Raw genomic sequence first — 13,836 nt, 5'->3', positions numbered from 1 at the left:
CATCCTCTCTGCGGGGGTAAAGCTTCAAGGAAAATGCAGCTGGGACCTGCTAGCTGTCGGGAAAGGCAGTCTTAGGTACATCAGGAGCTTCATCCTCCTCCACAGCAAACCTCTGGCCAGAGCTGCCAGCAAAGAACCAGCTGGACTTTGAGGATTTCTTTCTCTCCTTTCCCTTGCCTCCCTCTTGTGGACAAGCAGGCTCGCAGTTAGCACAAAGGCTGTGAGGAGAGGACGAGACCACCACCAGCAGGCACAGCCAGGCTGAGGTCTCTGCCACACCCAGCCTTGTGGGGCGGGACGCTGACAACTTGATCTTCCCCGAGGTGATCTTCCCCGCCCGTGACACTTCTCACAAATCACACCACACTGTCCTCTCCTTGTTCCCAACACCTGCAGGTTCCCATGCTCTCGTGACTGAGCCAGCCAGATGCCTCCAACACAGGCTTAAGCAGGATGCCCACATGCTTTGTGAGGCTAGTAATAGCATTTATTTAGTGCTTAGTAAGTACAAGCTTCTTTTTGCTAAGCATTTGACACACGTTGTCTCCTTTACATTCATAATCTTCACAGCAAGTCACTGAGGCTGAGGCTTGTGCCCATTTTACAGATGAGGAGACTGAGGTTGGGAACCATTAGACAACACACAGAAGCTTTTCCTCTACATGGCAGAACTGGGATTCAGACTCAGAAAATCTGATACGAGACTCTAGAAAGCCCTGCCCAAAAGAGGACTTTCTACAGTAATGGAAATGTGTCATCCAGAATGGGAGGCAGTAGCCACACGCAGCTACGTAGTGTTTGAAATGGAACTACGGCAACTAAATTTCAAATGTTATTTAATTTTATTTATTTCTAACGTCAATAGACACAGATGACTCGTGGCTCTTCTGTTGAACAGCACAGCTTAGACTATAAACCCCTCTGTTATTCTAACTACTCACTTTCCTCTTCCCTACATGCATACATCCATGCCTACCCTGAGTAGGTTAGGGAGATACTCGGTTCACATCATTCCCTCAGCCCTCTCTTCACAAAGTAGACTCCAACTAGAAAATTGATAATTGACGTGTGTATGTCCTTATTGACACTATAAGGCAAGGAAAAGCAAATTGATGACATAAAAGACAGGAGCTCTTATCCTCCCTCTCCTAGTGACAAGTCACATAATTTCTCTGGGCCTCAGGTTCTGCCTCTTTACAAGGACAGTGCTGTACTCCATGATCACAAAGCTCACTTCCAGTTTTCACCTTCTGCAGGTGGAAAGGGCTTCCAGAAGCCCTCTCTGGCTCTCAGGGGGGTACATTTAAACCAGGCGCCCCAGGTGATGAGTCTGGCACCAACAGTGATTACCTGGAGGAACAGTCAGCGAGCATGCTTGATTGTGCACATCTAACACTCCATAATATATGGGGTTCTTTTTTTAGAACCCTAATCAGAGACTCCATTTACATAATTAACATCTTTAGGAATAATTGCAAATGACACATCTGTTCACTATCACCTCCTTGGCAAACTATGTGTTATAAACACAGTTTCTTGAGCTCTGTAAACACTTGGTGCCTGTCCTTTGCTTTTCGTGTGCGTCACTTTCCATCTTGGTGAGAACCTCGCATGACCTAACCCTGCACGGTTCCATCCCTTCTGCCCATGGTACTCAAACCAGAGCAGGACCTGCTTGCAGTAACTACCTGTCCTGACTGGCTACAGAGCATGAGATCTTGACCTTGGCTTCCCAGACCAAGTCTTCAGAGGAATCATGAAATGTGATAAAATTCTACATGTCTGTGGTTGTGCATGTCCATTCTGGGGATAGGGTTCATGGCTTTCAGTAGAGTTTCAGTGGGTTAGAGAAATGTGCCATAGACTGGGAGTGCCCATATTGAGCCTGGACCCTCTCTATTCCCAGAAAGCCTTGGGTAGGACCAAGCATGGTTCCTTTTTGGAAGTAAGGCCAGCTTTATGTGGGGCCTCACATGGGATATAATATAATGGAATCAAGAAGGCTGCCAAGGCTTCTCGAACTTTAATGAGCATATATGTTAGTTGTGGATCTTGTTACAATGCAGATTCTGATTCAGTAGTTTGGGGATAGGCCCAAGATTCTCCTGGTGTCCCAGCACACACACTAGGAGTAACAAGGCACTAGACCAAAACCATGTTGGCATCCTCTCACCTCTCCTGCATCTTCGTGCCGTGTAACTAGTTATGACAATACTTAATTTCCTGAGATATATATAGCCCTGGGTACACTTTATTCCTGACTAGGACTTTATCCCCAACTAATTTATCTGTTGCTTTGCTCTAGTGAACTAAGCTGAACAACTTGGAATCCACAAGGGCCCCCTTTATCCTTTTCCTTTCAAGACTAAGTCAGGCACAGCCCCGGTCAGCTCATTAGTTTTATTTCCCCTCAGCCCCATTCTGGCCCAATTTAGCCCTTTGGAATGAGGTTGTTTCCCACAAATGGCATTCCTAGCTCAAATAGAACTCAGACGAAGTAAGTTGCTCCATCTATGTATCCTAAATGTGAATTTCCTTGTACTCATCCCTGTTACTCATCCAATGTTTTGTTTCCCCAATACTAGCTAAAGAAACATGGGACTCTGATGTTTATTTTGAACTAAGAAGGTATCCATCTGAAGGGAGAAGGCTCTGGGTGGTCTATATGAAACAGGTTGCCCAGGAAAAAATCAGGACCCCTTCACTAATCTTATTCAAGGTGAACAATGGCAGAGATGCCATAGCAAGGATTGAGTGATGTAGTCCACTGAAAAATATGGCCACAATATTGTGCGACAACTCTCCTCATGGGGTAGAGTCTGCTTCTCTGCCTTGAGCCTGGGCTGCATCTTGTTTTCATCAATCGAATGAGGCAGAAGAGTTCCAGAGCCCAGCCCTCAAGAAGCGTTGGGGCTTCCTCCCTCTGAAATGCTGAACACCATGTAAGGAACCCAGTCTAGCCCACTAGGAGGGGAGGCTGCATGGAGAAAAATGAGGCACTGCAGGCCACAGTCAGGACCATCTTCCAGAACATGGGTGAGGCCACTTTGGTTCCCCAGTTCAGTACAGCCACTTAAGTGAGCCCTGGGGGAAAACAGCAGAGGAACCACACAGCCAACCAAGAATGGTGGGAAAAAATACATCACTGTCGTTGTAAGTCACTACATTCTTTTCATAGGTAGCTTTTATTAGATTAAAAAACTTCATTTCTATTTTGAATTAGCAGGATCTTTTTCATAGTGAATAGCGGTTGAGTGTGATCAAATCAAAGTCACTACATTTTGAGATGGTTTGTTATACAATAGTAGATAACTGAAACGGGTGGGATGCTGGCATAGACCATCTGAAGACTCTTTAAATGGGATTCTGTATTTTAAATAATGTTGGGCAGGGGGAGGAAGGAGGGGCAGTAGATTAAGCTCCAGTCAAGCTTGTTCTTCTGGGTCTCTACAGCTCTGTTCTCCATTCACAAGTCTGGTTTCTGCACAGGCTTTTGTTGCCAACCTACCCTGTGAGAAACAATGAATGTCCTCCCCCACCGAAAGGTGACTTTGGATCTTTAGTGATGCTAATAGAACAGGGTGTCCTGCTTGAACTGCCCCAAGAATTTAGATAGGCTCCAAGAAACAAGAAGGTCCCATCTCCCCACCAAGGTCCCATCTCCCTACCGCCACAAAGTGCTATGCCTGTGGGCTTTGAGATTTAGAGTGCGGCCATGGGGTGCCTCGGAGGAGAGCTGGGAAAGTGAGGTGACAATGGCAAGGATGGGGTAGTGTTCTCCGCACCCTGACTTCAAATCCATTGCAAAGGACTACCTTTGAATCTCATTTAAAAAAAAAAAAAATGGTGCCAGAAGCTGAAGGAAGAACTTGAGGAAATGTAGGCACACACACTCTGCCTCAGAGCCCAGGAGACAGAGCTGGGGATAGGAGGTCTCCCTTCCTCACCCTGCCCCAGTTCCCGTGTGCAGACCCAGCAGCTTTGGCTTCCTTGGAGGAGAAGACTATGGATGGACGTACCACGGTCCCATCAGCCAACCCACACAAGGATAACGGCCCCTGACAAAGGAGTCAATGCACAAAATGAGCGGCCAAGAGATGCCAACTCTTTGGGAAACTCCTTGAGATAAAGAGGAGAGCCTCTGGGGAGAAGAAGAGGGGGTCTAGGGTAAGCACATGAGGCTCCGTCTGTAGCATCCGTGAATGTGTCCACACATGGACTCCCAGGCTGGTTGCACAGCAAAATTAAGATCTTTTTCAGTTTCTCTTCCTGATTGTCAGAGATTCCCAGGACCTGCACCAGATGCTCCGATCTCATCCAGGTGCTTCCTATATCCTCCCTTTCCGAAGAGCTGCTCTCCTACAGGTGTTTTAGGTTATGTACAAACTGAAGCTAATATCCCCAGCTGGGTTGATACTTCAGCTAAGTTTGAAAATAAAGTTAGGGAATGAAAGTTTGGAGCTCAGAGGGGGAACTTAGGACTTCTTATCCAGCTACTTGCCTATTGTTATTTATGGAATATGGAGAGATATCGTATACAGACAGAGAGAATATACATATATAGATACATAGATATATATATGGTAATCCACGCACTATTTCACCTCAAGTAGGATACAGATTGCATTATATTCTTATTTCAAGAGGAGAAATCATTTATATAATGGACCAGGTTACAGAGAATAATCCGATTGGCCCGATTCAACTAGTTTTTGTTACGTCTTGCTATATTGATTTCCTACAGCTTATTCCTTTTTAGTCATTAGGAGAATGCCATACAAACTGGTTGTTTTTTTGTTTGTTTGTTTTTAAGATTATTTATTTATTTGTGAGAGAGAGAGAGAGAGAGAGAGAGCACAAGTAGGGGGAATGGCAGGCAGAGGGAGAAGCAGACTCCCCAGGAGGAGGAAGGAGCCCTATGTAGAACTCAATCTCTAGACCCTGGGATCATGACCTGAGCCGAAGGCAGACACTTCACCGACTGAGTCACCCCGGGTGTCCCCATACAAACTGTTTTTCAGTGCCCAGTTCAACAATTTGGTAATAGCTAATGATATTGAAGAAAAGCTTCCCCTGTTACCCCACAATTCCACTCTGAGGTTATATCTTAGGCTATATACCCTAAAGAGAAAATCTCATACTTGGGTCTGAGGACACCTCAATAGGAATATGCATCATAGCATTGTCTGTGGTAGGGAAGAGTATGTTTATCAATAGGGGAGGATGAAATAAATTTGGAAAGCAATATAATGCCACAGTTAAAAATGCTTGAACTAGACCTACCGATATCAGGATGGATAAATTGCAATATGATGTCAAATATAAAAAATTCAAAAGATACTTATAGGAAAACCACAAGAGTTAATATTAAAAGCTCATCTCCAAAGAGCACTACATATTCTTTCTGTATATATTCTACATAGCGAAAGTAATTTTAATGAACAAGAAAGATAAAATCTGGTGTTGTGGTAACAGTTCTCTCTGGAAAGAAAAAGAATAACACAGTGGAGTGGAAATACAGAGATTTGGCTACACAGCTACATTTTATTTCTAAAGAAGAAGGAAAGGAGAGAGATATGAGGAAGGAAAGAGAGAAGGTAGGGAACCAAAATTAATATGGCAAAATGGCAAATCTCTGTAGTTAGTACCTGAATATCAGTTACATTCTTTTTCAGTTTCCTTGTCTATTTAAACTCTTTCCTTTTTTAAATTTTAAAGATAACAGACAAATTACCAGCAAAGGGTCTCCATTCCCTCTGGTATGACTAAAGGAACTTCCCGGGTTTGCTAAATGATCCAGGTACAAGAAAACGCATTCTTGGTTTACACGCCACTCCTCATCTCTTCTCATTCTCATACCATTTTTCCTTACTCTTATTTACATGCTTTGCCTTTGGTTGCTCCCCAATGACATTAGCCCCAGGAGACAGGATAAGAGGGAGAGAGGTTGGAAACACAAAAGCCAAGCCCTTGTAAGACACGAAGAAACACTTACTCAATACAGCCTACTGTGGAATGCTCAGTGTTTCTGTCACCTCAGGCATTCGGATTCATTCTGAGCATCTCCTCCAGACACAAGTCATTTAGCCAGCCGACAGGAGGAACAATTACTGCTGGCTTAAAAGATTGGTTGATTTCTCCAGCGTCTATTTGCCTGCAGTTCTGGCTCCCTGACAAATCAAGTCAGATCAATTTGTACCCTAAAGAGTAAATGGGAGGATGTGATTATTTTCCGGTTCAATAGAAAAGCATTTCATTTCAAAGGGCTGCTGCATAGCATTTCTTTTGAGATTTACTAGGAACAGGTCAAGTCCCTAGAGAGCAAATGATGGGTTCTCAGGAGGACGGCCCTGCGGTGCTGCTCACCTAAGCTTTGGGAACAGAGGCAGGATGTGGAGGTGAACAGAATGCATTCTCCACTGAGAGAGAAGGCTCTGCGTACCCTACTGCCTAGTCGGTCCAGGCGGTTGTAACAAAATACTATAGACGATGTGGCTTGTCAACAACAGAAATGTACTGCTCACAGCTCTGGAGACTGGAAGTCTGAGGTCAGGGTGCCAGCATGGTGATGTCCTGGGAGGGGTGCTCTTCCAGCCCTCTGATGGCTCTCTTCTTATTGCCTCATCCCACAGCAGAGAAGAAAGCTAGCTAGCTCTCTGGGCTCTTCTTAAAAGACCACGAATCCCATTCCTGAGGGCTCCATCCTCATGATGGAATCACCTCCCAAAGGTTTTACCTTCAGATACCATCACACTGGGATTAGGGTTTCAACATAAACATTTTGGAAGGACACACATATTCGGTCCATCACACTCATGTTTAAGGGATAGGTTTCTTGCCTCCTGAAAGGGAGTGGGTCTGTAAGAGTTACCAAAAACATGTTAAAGATTCAAGAGGATGGAAACCTAATTCTACTGGTGGTCAAATCAAGATCTAGAAAATTACCCCCGAAAAACAACCGAAAAAGCAGAAATGAACCTCTGAAGAACAAGAGGGAAACATAGGGGAGAGAATATTCACACCAGTTTGGTCCTTGACACTTCAATACCCTTTACTTGCCTGGTAAGAGATTGGTTCACTGAGACACGGTGTTGGGACGAGAAGCCAAGTAAGAGAACCTTGGTTGGTTCTGGGTTCCTGTGATTGAGGGTTTCCCCTTGCCCTCTGCCTTCTCAGAGGTTATCTGACCCCTGAACTCAATCTTCAATGTCAGATTCAACCCCTGCTCCTGCACTGTTTTCATTCTCTCACCGCACTGATGTTATAACCGACATGGAGGTATTGGAATAATGTCACGGAAACATGTGGGCTTTGGGTGCAGGCCGCTCGGGTTCAGTTCTCAGCTCTGTGGTTTATGAGTTGTGAAACCTCAACAAATGACGTCAGCTTCGATTCCCTCATCTGTAACACAGGAACAGGAATAGCCCTTTCTTCACAGGCTTGTTACAAAGGACGGTGGGTATAAAGCTCTTCCACAGTCCCTGCCACAGATCAAGCACTCTGCAGATGTTCATTATAATTATTGCTGTTATTATCTACTACCTTGGGTATGTGATGCTGTTAGGCTTCCTATGAAAGACTTCAAGATTTTTAAATCCAAATTTAGTGAGAATATGTCTATGACATGAGCATCAGGTCTGTTGGTCACAGTGGGCCTCTATCCTTAAGAGTGAGCTAGAAGTTTCCTCTAGGTCATTGTTATCCGCCATGGAATTATCATCCTTTTTACATCAATCGTCATGGCAATCAGATATTTACCAATGCTCCCCATCTCCACAACCTCTACGTGAGGTCAGTTTATTCACGAGAACCATAGTGTAGCAATGTACAAGAAGTCAGAAGGCCAGAGTTTGGGCTCTTTCCATGGCAATAACCAGTTGTGTGGGGGAGATTTTTATCTATCCTCTCTGCCTCTTGGTTTCCACAACTATAAAGTGAGGATCGTTTTTCATGTTCTATTCACTTCACCAGGTTGTGGAAAATTAAAAACACGAATGGGAAGGTATGTTGACTTCTAAAGGGTGAAGATGAAATGTAAGAGATCCTTGTTGGCTGGTCATCTATATTCTGCCATCTGCGTGTCCTCGAATGCATGAACCCAACAGAGTCTAACACAGTAATGTCTAGAACGCAGGAAGTACATCTACCGAAGACTGCTTAAACAAGCCTCATATCGGAAACAGCATATTTTTACAACTAGGCACTTCATACATATTGTTGATAATAGTGGGTCCCTGAATCCAATTTAAAGCTCTTCAGTATAAACTCTAGCATCTATCAGTAAACTGATCATGGCTGCCCCATACTACATACACTTAGCAAATGAAAAGCCTTCCATCCTAAAACAAGAAACTGACCGAGCACACTTTCTGGCAGGTTTATAGTTTTTGCATCTGAATTTTATTTTTATTTTTTAAGATTTTTTTTTTTTTTTTTTTGACAGATAGAGATCACAAGTGGGCAGAGAGGCAGGCAGAGAGAGAGAGAGGGAAGCAGGCTCCCTGCTGAGCAGAGAGCCTGATGCAGGGCTCGATCCCAGGACCCTGGGATCATGACCCGAGCTGAAGGCAGAGGCTTTAACCCACTGAGCCACCCAGGCGCCCCTGCATCTGAATTTTAAATGTCTCTTTTCATCAAGGAATGGTAAGGGACAAATAAATTTTCAGTTTGTTTCTTTTTAAGAATACAATTGTTAAATATTAACCAATTTTGTGTTTCCTGACTCTATGGTGAAACTCCCTAGAACCATAGCCAAGCCCGTTAAAAACTTTGCAGCAGCAGGAAATGACCGTGAATATTTTCTTTGGGCCTCTGTTAGGACTAGGCTCACACCTACTGCTACTGTTATCTGATGCATGGTCCCAACAGAAATGATGTTCACAAAGTAAATTGTAAACAGTTTATTTGCAACAAGCATTTCCTGCTGCTAAAGACTTTTGAGCACCCTGCTTCATATCCTTGGGCAATTTGGAAATGATTAATCACCACTCCTGCTTAAAGAATGCAAATCTAGGCAACTAGGGAAAATATGTTTATTGATATTAATGGGATTTATTTCAGATTTCTTTTTAAAGGGTACAGTCCCCATAGGACTGAGAGCTAAGCTCTCAGGACCTTTGTTCACAGGAAATCACTATGACCTTCTCTTCATGCCTTTGCTCATACTGTTCCCTCAGCCTGGATGTCCCCATTCTCCCACTATTTCTTTGTCAATGTCCTTCCATACACCCCCTTGGTCTGTGGTGCCTCCTTCCCACTCGACCCCCAAACTAACTGCTCTTTCTTTGCGATGTCAGAACCATGCCCCTCTCTGCAGTAGCTCTTCTGCTTTGCTTTTAACTCCTCATCTCACATAGGATATTATGTTTCTTGAAGGACATGACCCCATCGTTCAGATTTTTATCTTTTTCTCTTTCAAAACGCATGCATATACAGCAGCTACATGACACTTTGCCCATAGTGAACACAAAATAAATATTAACCAACAGAATCCTAACAGTCATAACATACTCATTCAATAAGCATCTATTAAGTACTTTCTGTGTGCAATGTTATGCCGGACTCTGCAACTGGAAGGGGATAACACGGATAAATAAGACCCAGTCTGACAGAGGAGACAGCCATGCCAATAAAGATTATATTTGGTAAATGCTCAGATCAAATTGTACAAGATAAAATGGGTACACAAGAAAGGGAGAGACTTACTCTATAGGCACGGGGTGGGGGGGCGTCCAGACAGGCTTCACAGAAGAGGTAAGCCCTGGTCTTCAACTAAAAGCTTGAGAGGAATTCACCTGGAGCAAGGGTGTGATAGGTCTGGAAGCCATTAAAGGAAAAGGGAATCATTTATGAAAAAAGTCCTGGGGCGCCTGGGTGGCTCAGTGGGTTAAGCCGCTGCCTTCGGCTCAGGTCATGATCCCAGGTCCTGGGTTCGAGCCCCACATCCGGCTTTCTGCTCAGCAGGGAGCCTGCTTCCTCCTTTCTCTCTGCCTGACTCTCTGCCTACTTGTGATTTCTCTCTGTCAAATAAATAAATAAAATCTTTAAAAAAAAAAAAAAAAGAAAGAAAAAAGTCCTTACTGTGGTAAGAATGATGGGGGCGACTAGGACTGGAGCCTGGGCATGCAGTGTAAGTGCAGGGGGACCGGCTGGAGAGAGATGGAGCCAGATTGGAGTTCACCTTGACCCAGCAGGCAGGAGAACTGCCCCAGGTTTTGCAGCAGGAGAGAAAGTGGGCCAGAGCTGGGTTTTCGGATGATCGTGCTGGTGGCTGGCAGCTTAGTTGGCCATAGCTTCTGGCCCTTGTTTTCCTTTCCTGCCCTCAGCCCTGGGGCTTCACTGCTCACTGGGGACTTTAGAACAGAGGATGGTGAGTTCCGAGGAATTGTTAATTCCCTTTAATGGCATTTTTTCAGTCCAAAGCAGTCACATTCTGAGAATATAAATTTACTTCTGCATACTTTCGCATAGATAAACACAGTAAAATAAATTGTTGTTAATTAGTGTTGGTCTTAAAGACTAACAGAATTTAATCCCCACCACACCCCCACCAATGAAATAGCATTGCCTTCATAAGGAATCAGAGAGGAAGGGCATGGGGCAAGTGAAATGTATGAATAAAGCAATCACAGTAGTTTAATTAAGTGAAACTCAGCCAGCTCCTGTGAATGTGACCCCACAGACTTATTTTGTTTGTATTTCAAATCATCCTTTCTAGAGAAAGGGAAGAAGCGAGCCTAGTAAGAATCTTCCTACATTCCTCACGGCCCCCTCAACACCCCCCCACCACCGCCCAATACACACAGTTTTAGGCAAGCCTGATCTAAATGGAATCATTTTCCAGACCAACAGTAAGAGACAGCGCGAGCAGTTGACAGTGACCCTCCGAGTCTTTCTAACAGCCCTCAAAATGCTTCACAGAGCCTGTAGGGAGTAGAACTATCCTAAAGCCTCAGGAAAGGAGGAGTGGGGGTGGAGGAATGCTCTAATTCTCAACTGGTTTTACACCCTTTGTTTAGTCTTAAAGAGCAGGGAGGGGCCTGGCTAGAAGCTAAGAAAACTAATTTCTCAAATTAGGCTCTGTTTTGGGGGATCATAACCTTTAGCAGCCCCGAATGGGAAGATCTCTTTCCAAATAGCCACTGTTTCCTTTTTCCAGTCCTTTGAGGGGAAACAATTATCCTGTTCATTTCAACCCTTGACTCATCCCTAGCCAGTGAGAGCAACAGTTCAAATCTGGGCTTGGGAACAGGACCTCCTAGGTTCTGATCTTTGACCCATAGCTTTCTGTGTGATTTGAAGCATGTGACATACTCTGTCTAGGCCTGAGCCTCTCATCTGTAAATGAAAGTTAAAAAAGCATCTACCTTGGGGCGCCTGGGTGGCTCAGGCAGCTGAGCCTCTGACTCTTGGTTTTGGCTCAGGTCATGACCTCAGAGTCAGGAGATTGAGCCCTACATCAAGCCCCATGTCGGGCTCCAAGCTCAGTGCCATGTCTGTTCGAGATTCTCTCTCCCGCTCCCTCTGCCCCTCTTCCTGTCCACTCTTTCTCTCTAAAATAAACAAATAAAATCTTCTTTTTTTTTTTTTTTAAGTTGTGAGGATGAAGTAAAATAATGGCTGTGTCTGGCACTGAATAAGGCCTTCATAAATGTTAGCGTCATCAGCAAGTGTCAACAAAACCTTCTTACCTATTGTCTCCTATCTGGGAATACGAATTCGTGGGAATTGGTTCATCACACTCCTTTAGAAATAGAATTGCAGAATCTGGGTTGCAAAACGTCAAAGAACATCAAATCTGATGTTTCTACTCTTCAAAGGAGGAGACTGATATTCAGTGATCTGTCCTAGAGCTCTACCTCTTTTGCAGTCAAACTGGGACCAGAACCCAAGGTCCGTAGTCCTAATGAAAAGCTTTTCCACCATGCCATGCTTTCCTCTGTAAGGATCTGAAACCTCTCAGCCTTGCTGAGCACCTGAGAAGCTAATGGCCAGTTTACAGAGCTCCCAGACCATGCTCCACCTTGGGTTAGGGTGACCAGTTGTCTGAGTTTTCCCAAAATGGAGGGTTTCCTGAATCATAGGACTTTAAGTTTGAAAACCTGGACAGTCCCAGGTAAACTCAACAGTTTTTCAGCTTACTTAAGGCAGACCCTCAGAAAGTATTTTTTTTTTCTTTTCTTTCTTCTCTTTTTTCTTTCCTTTTTTTTTGGGGGGGGGGGAACCTCCAAAGTCCTTTATTGCTCTGGCAAAGCCAGGAGATGCCCTTGGAGTGGGGTTCCAGTCCCAGTTTGGAGTCTCCAGGTCTATGGCACCCCTACCCCTGTTCCTGACTGGGGCAGGCGGCCTCCTCTGATAGATTACTCAGTTCGCTCCCTCGGGTGTTCCCAGCCCTCCTTGGAGGTTTTGCAGCCCTTAGAGGGAGCCACCAATGGAACCGACATCACTGAAATAATGCCTGAATTCCAGGTGTCACAGACAGGAGTTAAACTTCGGAGGGGCTGGGAGCTAAGGTATCATTGGACCAGTCTGCTCACACACGTACTGGCTGAACTGGTAGTACACACCTGGAGTGACTACCTCCTCAGCCTTCTGAAGGACAACCTGGCTCTTGTCACTTGGTCCCAGCAACTCTTGATCATATACCAGGTAGATAGCACCCCTAGCCACACTGCCTATGATGAGGAACTTCATCACTGACCAAACTCAGGGCACCATGGTCACTCAGCACTGTGGGCAAGGACACTTGACTCGCCCAGGAGAATGTCTCCTGAGAACCAAGTTCTCCATGTGAAGGTGACTGGCCTAGGAGAGGAAGACCTATGAGGAAGGGAGAAAGGAAGGGTCTGGCCCCTTGTCAACAATGGGAAGTCTGGTTTGCCAGAGAATTATATCTTCTTGGTGAAAAGGACGGTGTCTCAAAATGGATCCTTAGTGAGAAAAGAAAAATCAAAAAGTAAAGATGAACCACATCTTTTTTTTTTCCTTTTATCTAAAGGAAGATAGCCAAAGGTTAGCTAATAAAAGCCACAAACAGGTACAGGCTAGCCCTGGTTCATTTTCCCTCATGCCCCCATCCTAGCTGAGGACTTGGGAGTGAGGCTGGAACTCCCTCTCAGACGCACCCCTATTCCAGGGCAAAGAAACACGACCTGGGTCTACACCTCTAAGGGCTGCATGGAATGGGGGACCCTAATGGAAAAGAACATTTCCGACATGGAGAGGTAACACCCTGTGAGAGAGAGAAATGGAAGGACAGAAGAAAAAACTACAGCCGCTAGCCAGCTACTTTCAGAATAATTGAAGGATTCTTATACTGTGTGTCACAGGCAACCAGAAGGACAGTCAGGAACCACAAAGCCGTATTTGAGGGCCCAAGACTTTGCTATGCGTAAACATCTATCACTGTCCCTCCCAACAGAATGGTAATTCCCGAAATCTAGTGCTTCATTAAACTAGTAAAATAAGTGCCTTTCTGCCCCAACTTCCTTAAAATTGCATATTGGCAATATGGTCTTTGCTCAGTGAGTTAAACCTTGAAACATATGGAAGAAATTTTTTCCCTTTTTAGTAATAATAATTTAGTGCACAAACTCCACCTGATGGTAAAAGGTAATAAACATGCCCACTGTTCATTTCTAATTCCTTTTTGGAAAGTTCCCACTTCTGCCAGACACTCTTTCAGATGATCTTGGGTAAATCACAGCCCCTCTCTGGACCGGACCCTTCTCCTGGACTTGGTGAGTTGAAAAGCTCATTTCTGTTCTTCCATTCTATGCTATGACAACATAGTAACAGAGATATATTGCTTATACTCCCAACACAGCTTTAAGGTTC

The 13,836-nt window shown here is 44.6% G+C and overlaps 1 pseudogene; it reads right to left on the bottom strand.

Annotated features, from left to right (window-relative positions):
- Positions 1-12,359: 12,359 nt before the first annotated feature.
- LOC125108387 (MICOS complex subunit MIC13-like) lies at positions 12,360-12,717 on the bottom strand (annotated as a pseudogene).
- Between the last annotated feature and the right edge of the window lie 1,119 nt (positions 12,718-13,836).

This window comes from Lutra lutra, chromosome 9 (assembly GCF_902655055.1).
Source record: "Lutra lutra chromosome 9, mLutLut1.2, whole genome shotgun sequence".
NCBI lineage: Eukaryota > Metazoa > Chordata > Mammalia > Carnivora > Mustelidae > Lutra > Lutra lutra.
Note: the sequence above shows the minus strand (reverse complement) of the source record. Positions and strands in the feature narration are given on the sequence as shown.